At 38.5% G+C, this 17,010-nt stretch overlaps 1 protein-coding gene and 1 pseudogene across 1 annotated transcript in view; one reads left to right on the top strand and one right to left on the bottom strand.

Annotated features, from left to right (window-relative positions):
- TRIM33 (tripartite motif containing 33) overlaps positions 1-17,010 on the top strand; it is a 131,904-nt gene that overhangs the window by 26,948 nt on the left and 87,946 nt on the right. The gene's annotated exons all lie outside the window — the stretch shown is intronic.
- LOC105554400 lies at positions 15,141-16,443 on the bottom strand (annotated as a pseudogene).

Genomic DNA, 17,010 nt, shown 5'->3' with positions numbered 1-17,010 from the left:
TTAACATGGGGGCACCTGTAGTCGCAGCTACTTGGGAGGCTGAGGCAGGAGAATCACTTGAACCCGGGAGGCAGAGGTTACAGTGAGACCATGCCACTGCACTCCAACCTGGGCGACAGACGGAGACTCTGTCTCAAAAAGAAAAAAAAAAAACCCAACTGGGTCTGGACTTTCTTTTTTGTAGAAGATTTTAAATTACTGATCCAATATTCAGATTCAGTTTTTTTATTTCTTCTTGAGTCAGTTTTGTTAAAAAAACATTTTTTTTTCCCCGAGATAGGGTCTTGCTTTGTAGCCCAGGCTGGAGTACAGTGGTGCGATCACAGCTCTCTGCAGCTTTCATCTCATAGGTTCAAGCAGTCCTCTTGCCTCAGCTTCCTGAGTAGCTGGGAGTACAAGTGTGCACCATTGTACCTAGCTAATTAAAAAATTATTTTTCTAGAGACAGGGTCCCACTGTGTTACCCAGGCTGGTCTCGAACACCTGAGCTCAAGTCATCCTCCTATCTCAGCCTCCCAAAGTGCTGGGATTATAGGCGTGAGCCACCATGCCTAGCTGGTAATTTGTATTTTTAAAGAATTTGACCCATTTTATTAAGTGGTCTAACTTGGCATAAGAGGTTCATAGTTATATTAGTCCATTCTGACACTGCTACAAAGACATACCTGAGACTAAGTAATTTATAAACAAGAGAAGTTTCTCTGGTTCTGCCTGCTGTACAGGCTTCTGCTTCTGGGGAGGCCTTAAGAAACTTACAGTTATGGCAGAAAGTGAAAGGGAAGTAAGCATGTCTTCACACGCCTGACAGGAGGAAGAGAGAGTGAAGGGGGAAGTGCTGCAGACTTTCAAACAACCGGATCTCGTGAGAACTCAGTTACTATAACGAGAACAGCAAAGGGGAAATCTGCCCCCATGATCTAATCACCTCCCACCAGGGCCCTCCTCCAACATTGGAGATTACAATTCAACATGAGATTTGGGTGGGGACACAAATCTAAACCAAATCAGTAACATTTTGGCAGGATCTCTTGTTAAGTCTTATATTTCATTTTTGGTTTTGGCACAATGTGCTCTCTTTTCTTTTTAGATCAATGTCAATCTGTCTCCTCTGTCTACCCCCATCTCCCTCCCTGCTTGCACTTTCCCATCTGGGTAATTGTTTATCAGTTGTTTTCAAAGAACCACTTTGAGTTTCATTCCCCTTTCCTCCGTATTCATAGCTACTTAATGTTTTTATTTCATCCTACTTAATGTTTTGATTTGGTCTTCTTTTTCAAGCTTAATGAGAGGCATGTTGAGATGATTGCTTTTAGATGTTTTTTTTCATTTCTAATACATGTCTTTAAAGCTATGAATTTCTCTCTGAGCTCATGCTGTTAAATATGGTACCTAATAGCCACATGTGACAAAATTAAGGGTAAATGAAACTGACGGTTTACTTCCTCAGTCACTGTAGTCACATTTCAGGTATTCAGTAATCATGTGTGGCTGATGGCTCCCATATTAGTCAGTGCAGATATAGAACATTTTGTCATGGCAGAAAGTTTTGTTGGACTAATGCCTGTAATCCTAGCACTTTGGAAGGCCGAGGTGGGCAGATCACCTGAGGTCAGGAGTTCAAGACCAGCTTGGCCAACATGGTGAAACCCCATCTCTACTAAAAATAGAAAAATATTAGCTGGGCATAGTGGTACACATCTGTAACCTCAGCTACTAGGGGGCTGAGGCAGGAGAATCACTTGAACTGGGAAGGCGGAGGTTGCAGTGAGGTACGATCACTTCATTGCACTCCAACCTGGGTGATAGAGTGAGAATCCATCTCAAAAAAAAAAAAAAAAAAATTTAGGCACTCTTTCAGCTGTATCCCATGGGGAGGAAAAAAACAAAACAAAACAAAAAATATATGTGTAGTATTTTATTTTATTTTATTTTATTTGAGACAGAGTCTCACTCTGTTGCCCAGGCTGGAGTGCGGTGGTGCAATCTCAGCTCACTGCAACCTCTGCCACCCAGGTTCAAGCGATTCTTTTGGCTCAGCCTCCCAAGCAGCCGGCATTACAGGCGTCTGCCACCACACCCAACTAATTTTTATAGTTTTAGTAGAGACGGGGTTTCATCATCTTGGCCAGGCTGGTCTTGAACCCTGACCTTGTGATCCACCCCCCTCAGCCTCCCAAAGTGCTAGGATTACAGGTGTGAGCCACCACACCTGGCCTATAGTTTTAATTTTGTGTTTGGTTCATATACATTTATAATTGTTACATGTATGTGATGTATTGATTCTTTAACATATAAAATGCTTCATTTTATATCATAGTATGCTTTGAGAATCTTTTTTTCTTCTTTCTTTCTTTTTTGGAGACAGAGCCTCACTCTGTTGCCCAGGCTGGAGTGAAGTGGTACGATCTTGGCTCACTGCAACGTCCGTCTCCTGGAGTTCAAACTGTTCTCCTGTCTCAGCCTCCTGAGTAGCTGGGATTACAGGCATGCGCCACCACACCTGGCTAATTTTTGCATTTTTAGTAGAGACAGGGTTTCACCATGTTGGCCAGACTGGTCTCGAACTCCTGATCTCAGGTGATCCACCAAGAATCTTTTTTTTCTGATGTTAACGTGACTACTCCAGCTGTCTTACGGCAACTGCTTTCATGATTTATCTTCTTTCCTTTTACTTTAACTCTGTTTATATCTTTGAATCTAAAAATGTTTCTTTCAGAGGCTACACAGTCGGTTTTGCTTTTTATTCAGTTTGACAATCTCTTCATTGGAGTGTTTTCAGTGATATAGTTGGATTTAGGTATGCCATTTTGCTAATTGTTTTCTGTGTGTCATGTCATTTTTGTTCTTTTCCTTCTTCACTGAGACTTTTGTGTTAACCAATATTTTTAGTGTACCTTAAAATTTTCTTTGATTTAATTTTTGTTTTAGTTGTAACTCTTGCAATTATGGTATATCTTTAACACCACAATTCACTTCAGGGCAATACTGCCTTCATTTTGTTAAAATATAGCAACTTTGTTCCACTGTAGCTCCATTTCTATCTTTTGTACTGTTATTGTCATAATTGTTACATTTATATAGTCTAGTTTTATTTCCTGTCATCCTGACAGACTTCTTTTAGAATTTTTTGTGGTACAAATATGCTAAGTGTGACATTCTCTCAAATTTTGTTTACCTGTGGCTGTCTTTATTTTGCCTTCATTTTTGAAGGATATTTTTGTTGTATATACAATTCTTGGTTTATAATCTGTACTTTGAATATGTCATTTTATTGCTTCCTGGCCTCCATATTTTTAATGAAAAGTCAGATGTTGATGGTATTGGTTCCCTTGATGAATTGTTTTTCTCCTGGTTTTCAGCAGTTTGACTGTGATGTATTCGGTTTGATTCATTTTGTGTTTGTTTGTGGTTCTCTCCCCTTTTTGAACTGCAGATTAATGTATTATCATCAGGTTTTGACATTTTCCACCATTATTTCTTCAAACATTTTTCTATTTCTGTGCTCTTATCTCCTGTAACTTTTATTACATTTATGTTGGGAAGTTGACATTGTTCTACTGGTTTCTGAGGATCTGTTCTTTTCTTGTTAGTCTTTTTTCCTCTCTGATTTTTTTGATTGGATTGAAATTAAATTTTAATTTATCCATCTGGAAGTTCACTCAAGTCTTTTTTTTTTTTTTTTTTTTGAGATAGAGTTTCACTCTTGTTGTCCAGGCTGGAGTGCAATGGTGCAACCTTGGCTCACCTGTAACCTCTGCCTCCCGGGTTCCAGCAATTCTCCTGCCTCAGCCTCTGGAGTAGCTGGGATTACAGGTGCCCACCACCACGCCTGGCTAATTTTTTGTATTTTTAGTAGAGGTGGAGTTTCACATGTTGGCCAGGCTGGTCTCGAACTCCTGACCTCAGGCGATCCACCTACCTTGGCTTCCCAAAGTGCTGGGATTACAGGAGTGAACCACTATACCCGGCCTTAAGTGTATTATTGAAGCCGAGATATGTAGTGAATTTTTTATTTTGCATGTACTTTTAATCTGTGTGACATTCTTTCAAATTTTGTTTTTTGGTTTTATAGTTCGCTCTTGAGACTTCTTATTTGTTGAAGCTTTGCCATAGTATTTTATTATTTGAACACTGGTTCCTTTTTATTCTTTGAAAATATTTATAGTAGCTACTTTGAAGTCTTTGTTTTTATTCTCACTTGGCCTTTAGTTTTTTTTAGGGCTTTCTTGTGTCTTCATTTAGTATGTGCAGTGTCCCAATTAGCCATATCTGTATAGAGAGTTGATCTTAGCCCTTCTGTGACTCTCTAATTTAAAGTTTCTTTGTATTAATGTGGTTAGTCTGCTGCTTGCTCTGTGACCCCAACCCAGGTATAGCAAAACCTGTTCTTTCCAAACAGATACTAGTTTATAGCTGGCAGATCTCATGTTTTCGCATTCACCTCTCACCCCAGTTGATTCTGCCATGTATGACAGCAAAGTTGCTGTTCAGCCCAATTGTAGTAAAACTACTGATTTTTCAGACCAGACTTCTGGAGAGAATGGAAATCCTCAAGCAAGAGGGCCCTCAAGCAAGAGGGCCAGTGCCTTTCATTGCTTTTACCTGAAACTTTAGCAGTCTTTGTAGAATAAGTGTGTCTCATTTTGCATGACAGTAGTTGATTCCCGTGGTCTGAATTAGTTGTTTGCCTTTTTTTCTTTTTGACAGTTTTGTACAGTTTTATACTTTTGTCTTTGAAGAGAGGATTTGCTTTCCATTATGCCATTATTGAAAGTGGGGCAACTATTAATTTTTTCTTTTGTACCTTCATTTTGTTGTAAACTTATCTTTTAAATTTCAGTAGTCTTAAAAAGTAAGTGACATCTCAGGTATTCTGCGTTTTCTAGAACTGCTATGTCCTGTACCGTAGCAACTAGTCACTGGTGGTGATTTAATTTTTAGTTATCTAAAATGAAATTTTAAAATTTAGTTGGTTGGTTCCACCAGCCATTTTCCAAGTGCTCAGTGGCCAGTGTTGTATTGAGTACTGCATTGAACAGTGCACATACAGCACTTATCCATTATTGCAGAAAATTCTGTTACACAGTAGTGCTCTAAAATCTTTGAGACAAATAGTAACTTATAATAGCTTATATTTTCTGAGTACTTATGTGTGTCACGTTTTATATGTATAAACATGTGGTCTTCCCAACAATCTTTGAGGTAGGTACTATTATCCCTGTTTTGCAAATGGGAAACTAAGAGTCAAAGATTATGGAATTAATACAAAGATTAAGGAATTAACAGCTTTGAAGGGGTTGAGATTTAAATCTGTGTAGTCTGGCTGCAGAATCTGTGCCATTAATAATTTTGTATATTGCCTCTTTGATAAATGATGCCTGATTTCTGACTTGAATAGAGAAGCTTTTTTTTTTTTTTTTTTTTTTTTGTAAGGTTTTGGTAGCTTTAAATGCTGTTTAATATTTTGGTAAATGATTCTTTTCGTATTTAAGTTGTTTGCTTCTCTTTTTTAGTGTTCTTACTAAAAATGTCTGAATTTTATCATATGCCACTTTAACATCTGTTTATATAACCATATAGTTATCTCCTTCAGTTGTTTTGATATGATTATTTTGTTAAATTTCTTTCCGTTGAATAATCCTTGAATTCCTGGTAAACCTTATTGATCATAATTTTTTTTGACAGATTGACAGAATGTTTGCTAATATTTCATTTAGAAATGTAGAGTCAGTATGCTAGAGTGGTCTGCAGTTTTCTTCTTTTGCATTGTCTTTAGTAGAGTTTAACAGTAAATCAATGTTGGGCTATATAAAATGAATTCGGATTTTCACTCTTTTGTTCTAGATTGGTTCAAATAATAATGGAATGCTGGTTTGTTCTTTAAGCATTACTCTCCTGTATAACTGTCTGGATTTTGTATTTTTTTTAAAACGGCAACTTCTAATCTTTGTATGCTAATATATCTATTCAAGTTTAATTCTTGTTTTGCTTTTGATGAATCATATTTTACTAGAAAATTGTCCATTTTTGCTAGATTTTAATATTGCTTGCTTTAGAATTACGTGGAATATTTTCTGATACAGGCTTAGTAATCTTTTAAAATTTTTTTGCTTTCTCCATTTTCATTCTGACTTCTCTATGTTTTTTTCTTCTTCATTATACTCCTAAAGATTTATTTTACTTTTTTCTCAAAAAATTATTTTTAGGTTATCAGTTTTGTTTTCAGTAATGCGTATATTTCAGCTTTTATATTTAATTCTGTTCTCATACTTTTGTTTTTTTTTTATTTGTCAAGGAAAGAACTAAGTTTTATTAGTTGTATTTTTAAACATTTAAGGCTACAGATAGAAATAATAGAGTTGAGTATGAACTGTCTCCGCTGCATTTTTTTCTAGATAGCTTGTAATTTTAGTTTGGATTTCCAGCTGGAATCCATTTTTATTTTGGGTTGTGTGTAGTGATGTTTTTATTCACTTTCACTTTGTAAAGTTTTAAACTTTTACAGGATGGACTATAAAAATCAGTATCTTTTTAATTGAGAGGTTTTTTTTTCTTCTTATTTGTTTTTGGTAGCTGAATACAAGATCAAATTTTGTAAATATTTCACAGACATACCCAAAAATGTATATATTCTATTCCAGGAATATATAATAAATAGCTCTTAAATTGTATCATCCATTCTTTTATGTTTTGGTTTTTTATACCTCATGTGAAAACTGTACTTCTATGTTTGCATAATCTCCTTTATTTTAATAATTTTTCCTTATTGTTGTTTGAGACAGAGCCTCTCTCTGTCACCCTGGCTGGAGTGCAGTGGTGTGAACATGGCTTACTGCAGTCTCCACCTCCTGGGCTCAAGCAATCCTGCCTCAGCCTTCCACGTAGCTGGGACTACTGATGCACACCTACATGCTGAGCTAGTTTTTAAAGTTTTTCTAGAGATGGGGTCTTTCTTTGTTGCCTAGGCTGGATCCTTTTATATATTTAGTTGCTTTTGTTTATAGATTTCTTTTGAAATTATTTTCATGCGGTTTTTTCTTGGTCATACTAAGTGACATTCTCTTTTGCTTTGTTAAACGTTTATTTTTTTGGGGTTTTTTTTTTTTTGAGATGGAGTCTCGCTGTGTCACCCAGGCTGGAGTGCAGTTGCACTGTCTTGGCTCACTGCAAGCCCTGCCACCGGGTTCACGCCATTCTCCTGCCTCAGCTTACCGAGTAGCTGGGACTACAGGCACCCGCCACCACGCCCAGCTAATTTTTTTTTGTATTTTTAGTAGAGACTGGGTTTCACTGTGTTAGCCAGGATGGTCTTGATCTCCTGACCTCATGATCTGTCCACCTTGGCCTCCCAAAGTGCTGGAGTTACAGGCGTGGGCCACCATGCCCAGCCTAAGACTTATCCTTTATTACTGTTTTTTTAGCAATTTGATTATGTTGTGCTTTGCATGGTTTTATTTAGAAGTGCTATCTTCAGGGATTGTGGTTCTTACATCTTTGGCTTACAGTTTTTATTAAAGTTGGAAAACTTGATCATTAGTTCTTAAAATATATTTCTGATTGTTTTTATTTCTTCTGGGAATTCAGTTACACATATATTAGACCACTTAATAATTGTCCCACAGGTAGTGAGCCTCTCTTTTGTTTTGAGGGAGGGGCATATTTTGTTTATCTTCATGTTCATTTTTGTTTGTCTCCCTTCAGTTTTGCCAGATTTTTCTTCATGTATTTTGAAGCTGTCTTGTTAGATACACATACGTATATATAACTATATTTTCCTGAGGATGGATGTCTTTATTATTATACAAATTTTGCTCTCGTCTCTAATGATTATTTTTGTGTAAGGGTCTATTTTATCTGATATTAGAATGGGCACTCCTGCTTTTTTTTTTTTTTTTTGAGATGGAGTTTTCTCTCCTTTTGCCCAGGCTGGAGTACAGTGGTGGGATCTCGGCTCACCACAACCTCCACCTCCTGGGTTTGAGCGATTCTCCTGCCTCAGCCTCCTGAGTAGCTGGGATTACAGGCATGCGCCACCACACCCAGCTAATTTTTTTTTATTTTTAGTAGAGATGCGGTTTCTCCATGTTGTTCAGGCTGGTCTTGAACTCCCTACCTCAGGTGATCTGCCCGCCTTGGCCTCCCAAAGTGCTGGGATTACAGGCATGAGCCACTGCCTCTGGCCTTTTTTTTTTTTTTTTTCAAATAGAGACAAGGTCTTGCTCAGTTTCCCAGGCTACAGTAGAGTGGCATGATCCTAGCTCACTGCAGCCTTGAACTCCTGGGCTCAAGCAGTCCTCCTGCTTCAGCCTCTTAAGTAGCTGGGCCTGCAGGCAAATACCACCACATCTGGCTTAATTTTTTTTTTATTTGTAGAAATGGCTCGCTATGTCACCCAGGCTGGTTTTGAACTCCTGGCCTCAAGTGATCCTCCCACCTCAGCCCAGAGTGCTGGGATTAGAGGTGGGAGCCACCACACTGAGACTCCAGCTCTTACGTAATTACTGTTTCCGTGATTTGACTTTCTGTCTTTTTTCTTTCATCCTGTATGTGTCTTTGATTTACGGTGTGTTTCTGCGGCACAGTGATGTATGCCTGTAATCCCAGCACTTTGGGAGGTTGAAGCGGAAGGATTGCTTGAGGCTAGGAGATTGAGACCCGCCTGGGTAACATAGTGAGACCCTACACAAATTTTAAGCAAATTAATCGAGTATGATGGTGTATGCCTATAGTCCTAACTACTTGGGAGGATGAGGCAGGAGGACTGCGTAAGCCCAGGAGATTGAGGCTGCAGTGAGCTATGATTGTGCCGCTGCACTTCAGCCTGGGCTACAGAGCCTATATCTGGAAAAAATAAAGTGTGTCTCTGGTAAACAGTATATAGTTAATTTTATCTGCTTTTTATTTTCGTTGGGGTGCTTAATTCATTCTCATTTACTATCGTTATTAATATGGTTAGATCTATGTTGATTGTTTTGCTCTTTGTTTTCTGTATAGCTCATGTATTTATTGTTGTTCATTGGTTCCTCCTTATGTTAGATATGAGTTCTAAATTTCTCTTCAAAGAATCAATATGTCAGTATGTTCAATTCTTTGCCTTCTACTTTTAAACTTCCTCGTAAAGCAATCTTTTTCGATCATGTTCTCCACCCTGACTCATTCCAGTTACCTGCTCCACCCTGACTCATTCTGATTACCTGCTCCGCCTTGACTCATTCTCTACCCTGATTCATTCCGATTTCCTGCTCTGCCATAACCATTTTTCCTGCCAAACCACTCACCCCGTCACTCTCTTTAAATTAGCCAATTGGAATTAGTTTAGCTTTTGTGGTCTAACCCTAGCCAATAGGGGAACGACACAGCAGCAGGGGCCATGTGCATCAGGAATAAGAACACCTTCCCCTCCCTTGTCCAGGTATGCACTCACCATTGCTCCATCAGTGATGGCGCACCCTTCTATAGCAGTAAATCACTTTTCTTAGAAGAAAAAAAGAAAATTTCGTATTCGAGTGCTATTTATTTTGTGGCACCGAAACTTTATTTTTAACACTTATTTGCCTTCTTTTGCGTTATATACATGTTTTCTGGTGTATAATTTTAACTCCTTCATTGATGTTTTCTCTATGATTTTTTAGTTAATTTCTTAGTGATTACAGTATGCATATTAATGATCACATTCTACTTCAAATTACTATTGACTTCAATAAAACCCAGAACCTTTGCTCCAGTGTGGGTCTCTTCCTTCCCCCCTGCCCTTGTGTAATTGTTATGTATGTTACATCTATGTGTTATAAACTCAGCAATACTGTGCTGGAGTTACAGTTCTATATACTTTTATTGTTTTTGAAGAAGTTAAGAGAAGAAAGGAAAAATATATTTATAGAGTTTCTTATATTAGCCTGCATTTATTTACCATTTCTAGTACTCTTTAATTGCTGTGGATTCCAGTTATGGTTTGGTGGCATGTCCTTGTTCTATCTAGTATACCTCCATTCCCTCTCCTGTTCTTTCTGCTATTATTGTCTGAAGCAACTTTCTTTTAAATAAGGAAAGTGAAAAAGTAGGTTTGTATGTGTTAGACATTTACCTATATGGTTAGCCTTATAAGTGTGCTTTCTTTATAGGCATTTGATATGATCTTTGATGTCACTTCTTTAAATCTGGAGAACTTTCATTAGGGTTTTTTGTAAGGCAGGTTGACTAGCAATAAATTCTCCCAGTTTGTGTTTATCTGAATATGTCTTTATTTAATTTTCATTTTTGCAGGTTAGTTTTGATGGATATAGAATTCTTGGTTGGCAGTGTTTTCTTTGTTTTATTTTTTCTTTCATTTTTAATTGGTTTCCACTTAGGCCAAGTTACCAAAGTTCTCAAATTGATATAGGCAGAATTTTAAAAACTACTTTGAATTATGTCATTCTACTTGTTAAATATGAGTTCTAAATTTCGCTTTGAAGAATCAATATGTCAGTATGTTCAATTCTTTGCCTTCTACTTTTAAACTTCCTCGTAAAACAACTTTTTTCAATCACCTGCTCCACCCTGACTCATTCCAATTACGTGCTCCACCCTAACTCATTCCAATCACCTGCTCCACCCTAACTCATTCTGATTACCTGCTCCACCCTGACTCTTTCCAATCACCTGTTCCACCCTGACTCATTCCAATCACCTGTTCCACCCTGACTCATTCCGATTACCAGCTCCACCCTGACTCATTCCGATTACCTGCTCCACCCTGACTCATTCCGATTACCTGCTCCACCCTGACTCATTCCGATTACCTGCTCCACCCTGACTCATTCCGATTACCTGCTCCGCCCTAACTCATTCTCCATCCTGACTCATTCAGATTTCCTGCTCTGCCATAACCATTTTTCCTGCCAAACCACTCACCCCGTCACTCTCTTTAAATTAGCCAATCAGAATTAGTTTAGCCTTTGCAGTCTAACCCTAGCCAGTAGGGGAATGACACAGCATTAGGGCCCACCTGCATCGGGAATAAGAACACCTTCCTCTCCCTTGTCCAGGTGTGCACTCACCATTGCTCCATCTGTGAGGGCGCACCCTTCTATAAAAGTAAATTGCCTCGCTGAGGAAAAAAGAGTTTTTTTTGTTTGTTTTTTTTTGAGACGGAATCTCGCTCTGTCACCTAGACTAGAGTGCAGTGGCCTGATCTCGGCTCACTGCAGGCTCCGCCTCCCGGGTTCCTGCCATTCTCCTGCCTCAGCCTCCCGAGTAGCTGGGACTACAGGCGCCTGCCACCACGCCCGACTAATTTTTTGTATTGTTAGTAGAGATTGGGTTTCACCCTGTTAGCTGGGATGGTCTCGATCTCCTGACCTCATGATTCGCCCTCCTCAGCCTCCCAAAAAAATAAAAAGAAATTTTATATTAGAATGCTATGTCTTTTGCGGCACCAAAACTTCATTTATAACACACTGCCTTCGGAATATTTTTTTTTGTTGTTTCTGCTCAACTCATTGTTAATCATATTGTTCCCATGTATGTCATGAGTTATTTTTCTCCTACTCTTTTCAAAATTTTCTTGTCTTTGACTTTTAACAGTTTAATTGTAACCATGTATATCTTTAAAGTTCATGCTTGTGAATTTTTATAAGAGCCACAAAGGCCGAATATTTTCCTCTGTGTTTTGTTTTTGTTTTTGTTTTCATTTTTAAGACAGGCTCTCACTGTGTGCCTCAGTGGCCCAATCACTGCTCACTGCAGCTTGACCTCCCAGCCTCAGGTGATCCACCTTAGCCTCCTGAGTAGCTGGGATTACAGGCAGGCGCCACCATGCCTGGCTAATTTTTATTTTTGTAGAGATAGGGTCTCACCATGTTGCCCAGGCTGGTCTCAAACTCCTAGACTAAAGCAAGCTGTCCACTTCTGGCTCCCAAAGTGTTGGGATTACAGGCGTGAGCCACAGCACCTGGCCACCTCTGTATTTTGTTTTCAATTACTTTATTATGAAATGAGATATACTGTTATATAATATTTTGTATTTTGATAATTCTTAAAAATTCCACTTGAAAAATGTTCTGCTTGAACCACGATATTGTTACTTAATTAGCAATTATTTCACTTTGGGAAACTGGTCATTTAAAAAATTTTATTTCTTAGAATTATTTGGATTATGCTCATAGATGTTGTCAGTAAAATATTTAATTTTTGGAATTTAAGAAAATTGCAGCCAGGTTACATGATTAATGTGAACATAGGAAAACAAAATACTTTTATGTTTCTAAGTTTAAAAATTTTATTCATATATTCAGTGTTTGGGATGCATAAGTGTTCACATTTTAGGAAGGCAAGATGGTACTTAAGTTTCCAGCATGGTCTGTGGTTGTACCCTATAATCAAATGCCTTAATATTTCTGCATCAGTATTTACACTAAATAGGGTAACTAAAGATATATATAGCTTTATGCCAGTTCAGGTCAGGTTTTTTTCACTAATGTGTTTCACTAATGTGTTTTTTTTCACTAAATGTGTTTTGTAGCTAAACATTCCATAAAAAACTGGGTAAGAAAATGTGAGCTTGATAACCATTAAACTTTTTATAAAATAACATGTTTTCCATTTTTGTTTTACTTTTAGTTTGTGGCTACTATCCTGCATAAATTGCATAATTTGTTTTGACAATTTGTGGACTTTGTCCTTCATTGTTACACAGTATTCCCATTAGTCCTATTTAATGCTTTTTAAACTTTTACTTAGGTTTATCTAATGCTAATATTCTTCTTGTTTTTTTGTTTGTTTTGCCTTTTCGTTTTGTTTTGTTATTTGCATTTGCTGCTGTATATCTGTTTATCCTTTTTCAGTCCTTTTCTTTTTTTCATGTTTCACATGAAACATTATGTCTAAGTTTCATTAGTAACAGACTACTAATTTGCTTCTTAGGATTGCCATTCTTCAGGTCTTCTAATTTTTTTAATGTGGAAATTGTGTTTATTTAAATCTAGCAGGGCACTTTTTTTTTTTTTTTGAGATGGAGTCTTGCTCTGTTGCCCAGGCTGGAGTGCAGTGGCATGATCTTGGCTCACTGCAATCTCTGCCTCCTGGGTTCAAGTGGTTCTCCTGCCTCAGCCTCCCAACTAGCTGGGATTACAGGTGTGTGCCACCACGCCCAGCTAATTTTTGTATTTTTAGTAGAGACGAGATTTCACCTTATTGGCCAGGATGGTCTTGATCTCTCGACTTCGTGATCTGTCCACCTCGGCTTTCCAAAGTGCTGGGATTACAGGTGGGAGCCACTGTGCCCAGTCTGCTTTTCTTTCTTATCATTCATATGCTCACTGGACTATCACTTTTAATTTCCTTCAAGAACTTTCCAGGCCGGGCACAGTGGCTCATGCCTGTAGTCCCAACACTTTGAGAGGCCTATGTGTGAATATTGCTTGGGCCCAGGAGTTCTAGAACAGCCTGGACAACAATATGAGACCCTGTCTTTACAAAAAAAACATCAAAAAAGTAGCTGGGTATGGTGGCATGAGCCTGTGGTCCCCGCTACATGGGAGACTGAGGTAGGAATTACTTGAGCCCAGGAAGTTGAAGCTTTAGCGAGCAGTGTTCATGCCATTGCACTCCAGCCTGGGTGATAGAGCAAGACCCTGTCTCAAACAAAACAGAACAAAAACTTTTCCTTTGCATTCACAACTAGGCTAACTGGCACAAGAGACCTAGCATTTGCTTGTTGTGGCTTTTGACATGCCTTCTCACTAAGGTTAATAATTTCTAGTTTTTTAAAATTTAATGTGGGAGATATTTGACTTGTTGTTGTCGTTGTTATTGACCAAGTCCTGCTGAATCGAGTCTTCCTTTCAGTTGGACACTTTGAGGCCATTGTAGGGTTATTAATTGGCCTAATTTCAGTATTGTTGGGTCTCAGGCAGTAGGGGGGCCTGAGAGAGGGAGAGAGACAGGGAATGGCCAATCAGTGAAGCAGTCAAAATACATTTATTGATTAAGTTTGCTGTTTTTGTTGGGCGCAGTTTGTGGGGCCTCAAAACAATTACAGTAGGAACATGTAAGATCAGAAATCACAGGTCACCATAATAGACAAATAATAATTTATAAGTTAGGAATATTGCAAAAATTAACAAAATATAACAGAAAGACGCACAGTGAGCACACATTGTAGGAAAAATGATGTCTACTAATTTGGTTAATGCAGGGTTGCCAAAAACCTTCAATTTATGAAAACTCAGTATCTGCGAAGCGGTATAAAGCTAAATGCAGTAAAACAAGGTATTCCTGTATATCTTCAAGAATATAAGAGCCCTAAGAATACCAACAAGCTTTATGATAATAGATAGTAGTTATTATATTAGTTTATTATAACAGATATTAGTGTTCTTCGTATATGATTGTAGGTGCATATATGTAGCCATATATGACTATGACTATGACTTCACCTTAAGCCAGCGTCATTCTTAAGTGATAAAATTAACTTTGGAAATACTTACTGACATTATCTAAATGTGTTACTCTATGATACTATTTTATAGGATTTAAGCCTTTTTTATTATAAATTATTTTAGTTACTTTCTGTATCATATCTCCAAGTTTTCCCTGTATAAAGCAGCATTCTTTATTCTCCCGTTATTGACAGGTCATTTTGTCTCTTTTCTTCATTGCCAAGTTTTTTGTAAGAATGGGCAACATATTCAGCATTTCACATCTTCAGCTCCCCATACTCATGCTAATGTCTGTCTGCCACTACCTCCATTGCTATAAAATTTCTTTAGTAAAGATCAGTGACCTGTTGCTCCAGAACGTAGTTATTATTTTTTGCCATCATTCCTTTCAGCAAATACATATTGCTTTCTAGGTCCCTGTTTTTTAAATTTAATTTTCTTGCACTGTTATAAGAACTAATTTATCTTACAGATGCCAATGAACAATTTTGAAAAACACCTCCTTACCCCATATCACATCTCTCTGAGAGAGAGAGGCAGTGATTATGTCAACAGTTTGAACAGCGGCATCTTGCAAGAATTTCAGACCAACCGACCACTCATCAAAGAATTTGGCAGTTTTTAAATCTTGGTTTTTAATACAACAGTGTATCCATTCTGAAGACAAACCTGTCCCGCCACATCTCCACAACACACATTGTAAAACCAGTGATTAGCAAATTAGTTAACTTTGGCACAGAGCGGTGCTTGCTTGCCCGTGACAGCCTGGAAACTGGTTTTGTACTTGCAACAGAATGTCAACAATAAGTTGCTCACTGTAAGAAGCAGAGTTGAGTCTCCTTCTGCAGGTTTGTGCCGGGTGATCAGCATGTATGAAAAGTAAAGTATTCCTGATATATCTTCTGAATACTTTTTCTGTTTCTGTGGGAATCTTGTTTGATTACAAGTTGGTTATTACCATCTGTAGAACCACTGGTACCCAATTCAGCCAACAAAATTGCAAGATGTTTGGGCTGATGATGTAATAGTTTACAGATATCTGTAAAGTTGACAAAATAAGTTTTCTTGGTTCCTACTCAAATGACCTGTGGAGGTTTGAAGACAAATTTCCTTTTCAGCAACCATATCTGGATTATTTTCCCTCATGGTGTTGAACACTCGCTTCAATAGCTCCTTATGTGTATCTGAGACTGCCCTAGCAGGGCCTGTATGATTACTGAATGAGATACCGTCGTCTTTTTTGCTATCTTCATCTTCTGGAATTTTCTTTCTCTAGTATTTCATCCTTATCTGGGAACTGGACATTCTTCTTTTTCTTCTTTTTATTGCCAAGCGTAATATTAAGGTCATACTTGGGTTCAGCTGGTTCTTGAACATCTTTTCAATCTTAAGATCCTTTACACCTTCTTCAGCTTCATCAATATCAAATATCTTTTTTGTTTTTTTTCTTTTTTTTCTTTTGATTAAAGAAGTTCAAGTCATCTAGGTCATCAGAAGCAGCTTTTTCCCTACTGTTCTCTTCATCAGCTTCCAATTCTTTGTCCCCAGTTGGCTCTGGCTCCTTTTTTTTTTTTTTTTTTTTGAGACGGAGTCTGGCTCTGTTGCCCAGGCTGGAGTGCAGTGGCCGGATCTCAGCTCACTGCAAGCCCCGCCTCCCGGGTTCACGCCATTCTCCTGCCTCAGCCTCCCGAGTAGCTGGGAGTACAGGCGCCCGCCACCTCGCCCGGCTAATTTTTTTTTTGTATTTTAGTAGAGACGGGGTTTCACCGTGTTAGCCAGGATGGTCTTGATCTCCTGACCTCGTGATCTGCCCGTCTCGGCCTCCCAAAGTGCTGGGATTACAGGCTTGAGCCACCGCGCCCGGCCTGCTTTGTTTCTTAAGGGCTGGTTTTCCTCTGTTTGGGTATCCCCTTCCTCCTCTAACTAAAGGATGCTGCTGCTGATTTTTCTTCTTGCTCATAGTAGGATCAAAAATCATCTCATCCCCAGACATGGCTGCAGCTCGAATGGGCTAGGCACAGACAGGAAGTCAGACAGATCGGCCCCAGGCCCCAGCAGCAGCACTGCTCCTGCTGTTACCTCTCCCACCACTCCACTCTCTAGGCCCTTATTAATGTGTGCACATAGGGTGGGAATGGAGATGAGTAAGAGATAGGTGCATGGTGGAGAGAGGAACTAGGCTTAGGCAGGGTTATACTTCTCCAGTTTGAGGCTTTTGGCACCACTTGTTTCCCTCCAGTTTCTTTTTCCCATTCTTTGGATAATTCATTCCAGTCTTTCACCACTTAACTTACAGGACTCTCTCTTATCATTTGGACTGGGCTCTGACTTAAGTAATGCGATGCTGTAAGTATAAATTCTCTCAACTCCCATCTCTACCTGAAAATATATCTGTAATTTTTCATTATTTTCTGAGGGAAAGGAGAGTGGTGTTGATGACCGAAGCTTTGGAGTGACTGCTTGAGAGTATTGGAAAGAGAAGCTAGGGCTAAATGAGAAGATTATTAGGTCATGCTGAGAGTCAGCTGACTTTAAGCACATTATGTAATTTTAAGAGTAAATTGGTACAGTGGTAACAAGTTAATCATAA

The sequence above is a fragment of the Mandrillus leucophaeus genome, unplaced genomic scaffold, assembly GCF_000951045.1.
Source record: "Mandrillus leucophaeus isolate KB7577 unplaced genomic scaffold, Mleu.le_1.0 Scaffold64, whole genome shotgun sequence".
Classification (NCBI taxonomy): domain Eukaryota; kingdom Metazoa; phylum Chordata; class Mammalia; order Primates; family Cercopithecidae; genus Mandrillus; species Mandrillus leucophaeus.
The sequence above is the reverse complement of the archived record's forward strand: the minus strand, read 5'-3'. Positions and strand labels throughout refer to the sequence as shown.